At 45.5% G+C, this 5127-nt stretch overlaps 1 pseudogene; it reads left to right on the top strand.

Annotated features, from left to right (window-relative positions):
* The first annotated feature begins 243 nt into the window (after window positions 1-243).
* LOC126163815 (5S ribosomal RNA) lies at window positions 244-361 on the top strand (annotated as a pseudogene).
* Window positions 362-5127: the final 4766 nt, after the last annotated feature.

Genomic DNA, 5127 nt, shown 5'->3' with positions numbered 1-5127 from the left:
GGAGAAACAGAGGAATAAAAGAGAGGTCTTTGCTCGGGAGAGTGGTCATGGGTACCACACTGCGAAAACAGCAGGAGAGGCCAAAACCACAACCACCCTGCCCCTGCTCCAGGAGGAAAGCAAAACCTTATGACTGAAAATAAAGAAACCACTTTCACAAAGGAAACTGAGGACCAGGTGGCCACCTGTGGATCGTCCGCTCATATTAAAGACAAGGAATTTGGAAGGCTATACTTAGTACGAGGCAACGGCCTTGCCGCAGTGGATACATCGGTTCCCCTGAGATCACCGCAGTTAAGCGCTGTCGGGCGTGGTTGGCACTTGAATGGGTGACCATCCTGTACGCCATGCGCTGTTGCCCTTTTTCGGGGTGCACTCAGCCTCGTGATGCAAATTCAGACACTACTCGACCGAATAGTAGCGGCTTCGGTCGAAAACACCATCATAACGGCCGGGAGAGCGGTGTGCTGACCCCACGCCCCTACTATCCGCATCCTCCATGAGGATGACACGGCGGTCGGATGGTCCCGGTATGCCACTCGTGGCCTCATGACGGAGTGCTTTTAATACTTAGTACGAAGGGCCTAAAGAAAGAGACATTCCATCAATGTATGGAATACCGTCAGTCTGGCTCCACAACCACATTGTAGGGGTGGTCCGTAACGCAGGAGAGAACAATGGGTGAGGCTAGAATGACCGATGCGTAGACGGCATGAAACACACGTCATTGGCTACCATATCTCGTCTTTTGCATTCTCCATGAGAGGGACTATCGCAGGTAGTGGTGACTTCAGTATAACCATTGTATTTGAATAAAAGTGTCATTTTTGTTCATCTCATTGCGTACACTACTGGCCATTAAAATTGCTTAACCACAAAGATGACGTGCTACAGACGCGAAATTTAGCAGCCAGGAAGAACATGCTGTGATATGCAAATGATTAGCTTTTCATAGCATCCACACAAGAATGGCGCCGGTGGCGACACCTACAACGTGCTTACATGAGGAAAGTTTCCTACAGATTTCTCATACACAACAGCAGTCGACCGGCGTTGCCTGGTGAAACGTTGTTGTGATGCCTCGTGTAAGGAGGAATTGCGCTTTATCGTATGGCGACATTGCTGCTCGCATTGGTCGAGATCCAATGACTGTTAGCAGAATATGGAATCGGTGGATTCAGGAGGATAATATGGAACACTGTGCTATATCCCAACGGCCTCGTATCACTAGCAGTCGAGATGATAGGCATCTTATCCGCATGGCTGTAACGGATCGTGCAGCCACGTCTCGATCACTGAGTCAGCAGATGGGGACGTTTGTAAGACAACAAACATCTGCACGAACAGTTCGACGACGTTTGCAGCAGCATGGACTATCAGCTCGGAGACCATGGCTGCGGCTACCCTTGACACTGCATCACAGACAGGAGCGCCTGCGATTGTGTAGTCAACGACAAACCTGGGTGCACGAATGGCAAAACGTCATTTTTTCGGATGAATCCAGGTTCTCTTTACAGCATTATGATGGTCGCATCCGTGTTTGGCGACATGGCGGTGAACGCACATTGGAAGCGTGTATCCGTCATCGCCATACTGGAGTATCACCCAGAGTGATGGTATGGGGTGCCATTGGTTACACGTCTCGGTCACCTATTGTTCGCATTGACGGCACTTTGAACAGTGGACAATAAATTTCAGATGTGTGACGACCCGTGGCTCTACCCTTCATTCGATCCCTGCGAAACCCAACATGTCAGCAGGATAATGCACGACCGCATGTTGCAGGTCCTGTACGGGCCTTTCTGGATACAGAAAATGTTAGACTGCTGCCCTGGCTAGCACATTCTCCAGATCTCACACCAATTGAAAACGAGCAACTGGCTCGTCACAATACGCCAGTCACTACTGTTGATGAAATGTGGTATTGTGTTGAAGCTGCATGGGCAGCTGTACCTGTACACGCCATCCAAGCTCTGCTTGACTCAATCCCCAGGCGTATGAAGGCCGTTATTACGGATTGAGATGGTTGTTCTGGGTACTGATTTCTCAGGATCTATGCATCCAAACTGCGTGAAAATGTAATCACATGTCAGTTCTAGTATAATATATTTGTCCAATTAATACCCGTTTATCATCTGCATTTCTTCTTGGTGCAGCAATTGTAATGGCCAGTAGTGTATATCTTTCAAGTACCTTCTGTACTGTACTGCAGCATTTCTTTTGATGTTTGGTCCTATTTCCATCGAACTGTGTTATTTGGCAGTGACAAATAATGCGAAAGTCATTTTCTTCCTTAAGTTTTGAACACCAGTGTACATAAAAACTGCCACTTCTACGTTATCGTTACCTCGAGCAATTAAACAGAGAACCGACTCGTGGCGATAACATTTTGGACCTACTGATAACAACCAGACCCGAACTTTTCGACTCTGTAAGCGCAGAACAGGGAATCAGTGATCATAAGGCCGTTGCAGCATCCCTGAATATGGAAGTTAATAGAAATATAAAAAAAGGGAGGAAGGTTTATCTGTTTAGCAAGAGTAATAGAAGGCAGATTTCAGGCTACCTAACAGATCAAAACGAAAATTTCTGTTCCGACACTGACAATGTTGAGTGTTTATGGAAAAAGTTCAAGGCAATCGTAAAATGCGTTTTAGACAGGTACGTGCCGAGTAAAACTGTGAAGGACGGGAAAAACCCACCGTGGTACAACAACAAAGTTAGGAAATTACTGCGAAAGCAAAGAGAGCTTCACTCCAAATTTAAACGCAGCCAAAACCTCTCAGACAAACAGAAGCTAAACGATGTCAAAGTTAGCGTAATGAGGGATATGCGTGAAGCGTTTAGTGAATTCGAAAGTAAAATACTAGGTACCGACTTGACAGAAAATCCTAGGAAGTTCTGGTCTTACGTTAAATCAGTAAGTGGCTCGAAACAGCATGCCCAGACACTCCGGGATGATGATGGCATTGAAACAGAGGATGACAAGCGTAAAGCTGAAATACTAAACACCTTTTTCCAAAGCTGTTTCACAGAGGAAGACCGCACTGCAGTTCCTTCTCTAAATCCTCGAACAAACGAAAAAATGGCTGACATCGAAATAAGTGTCCAAGGAATAGAAAAGCAACTGGAATCACTCAACAGAGGAAAGTCCACTGGACCTGACGGGATACCAATTCGATTCTACACAGAGTACGCGAAATAACTTGCCCCCCTTCTAACAGCCATGTACCGCAAGTCTCTAGAGGAACGGAAGGTTCCAAATGATTGGAAAAGAGCACAGGTAGTCCCAGTCATCAAGAAGGGTCGTCGAGCAGATGCGCAAAACTATAGACCTATATCTCTGACGTCGATCTGTTGTAGAATTTTAGAACATGTTTTTTGCTCGAGTATCATGTCGTTTTTGGAAACTCAGAATCTACTATGTAGGAATCAACATGGATTCCGGAAACAGCGATCGTGTGAGACCCAACTCGCTCTATTTGTTCATGAGACCCAGAAAATATTAGATACAGGCTCCCAGGTAGATGCTATTTTTCTTGACTTCCGGAAGGCGTTCGATACAGTTCCGCACTGTCGCCTGATAAACAAAGTAAGAGCCTGCGGAATATCGGACCAGCTGTGTGGCTGGATTGAAGAGTTTTTAGCAAACAGAACACAGCATGTTGTTATCAATGGAGAGACGTCTACAGACGTTAAAGTAACCTCTGGCGTGCCACAGGGCAGTGTTATGGGACCATTGCTTTTCACAATATATATAAATGACCTAGTAGATAGTGTCGGAAGTTCCATGCGGCTTTTCGCGGATGATGCTGTAGTATACAGAGAAGTTGCAGCATTAGAAAATTGTAGCGAAATGCAGGAAAATCTGCAGCGGATAAGCACTTGGTGCAGGGAGTGGCAACTGACCCTTAACATAGACAAATGTAATGTATTGAGAATACATAGAAAGAAGGATCCTTTATTGTATGATTATATGATAGCGGAACAAACAATGGTAGCAGTTATTTCTGTAAAATATCTGGGAGTATGCGTGCGGAACGATTTGAAGTGGAATGATCATATAAAATTAATTGTTGGTAAGGCGGGTACCAGGTTGAGATTCATTGGGAGAGTCCTTAGAAAATGTAGTCCATCAATAAAGGAGGTGGCTTACAAAACACTCGTTCGACCTATACTTGAGTATTGCTCATCAGTGTGGGATCCGTACCAGATCGGGTTGATGGAGGAGATAGAGAAGATCCAAAGAAGAGCGGCGCGTTTCGTCACAGGGTTATTTGGTAACCGTGATAGCGTTACGGAGATGTTTAACAAACTCAAGTGGCAGACTCTGCAAGAGAGGCGCTCTGCATCGCGGTGTAGCTTGCTCGCCAGGTTTCGAGAGGGTGCGTTTCTGGATGAGGTATCGAATATATTGCTTCCCCTTCTTATACCTCCCGAGGAGATCACGAATGTAAAATTAGAGAGATTAGAGCGCGCACTGAGGCTTTCAGACAGTCGTTCTTCCCGCGAACCATACGCGACTGGAACAGGAAAGGGAGGTAATGACAGTGGCACGTAAAGTGACCTCCGCCACACACCGTTGGGTGGCTTGCGGAGTATAAATGTAAATGTAAATGTAAATGTAAATGTCCAATGGCACTTTGGGTACAATTAAATAGCAAATTTTAAATTATGGGCATCCGCCGCTGTGGAATTTTGCCATGATGAACAAGAATGCTCCAGCTGCGTGATTAATATTTATGATCCAAGTAGTTTCCCGGCTTTAGAGCCACATCTTCAGGGATACATACATATTTTATAATTTCTTTCAAACCAATACATGACCCAACATTCTTTGTCTAATTGTGATAAAAATGTTTAATCATCAAGACGCTGGTAATCCAATTTAAAATAGGACAGGGTGCACGATACATCACCCCGATACAGGAAAACTAAAGCTTAACATCGTCGTGACAAAATGGTGTCCTCAGTGACCACGTAGACGAACTTAACTGAACTGGTGCCGGCGCCGATCACGCCCTCTTACGTGCATGCGAGTGTCTTCTTTATAGTCACCGGCACCGGTTCAGTTAAGTTCGTCTACGTGGTCACTGAGACATCATGTTGTCACGACAATGTTACGCG

This window comes from Schistocerca cancellata, chromosome 2 (assembly GCF_023864275.1).
Source record: "Schistocerca cancellata isolate TAMUIC-IGC-003103 chromosome 2, iqSchCanc2.1, whole genome shotgun sequence".
Classification (NCBI taxonomy): Eukaryota; Metazoa; Arthropoda; class Insecta; order Orthoptera; family Acrididae; genus Schistocerca; species Schistocerca cancellata.
This window is presented reverse-complemented; position numbering and strand designations above follow the sequence as displayed.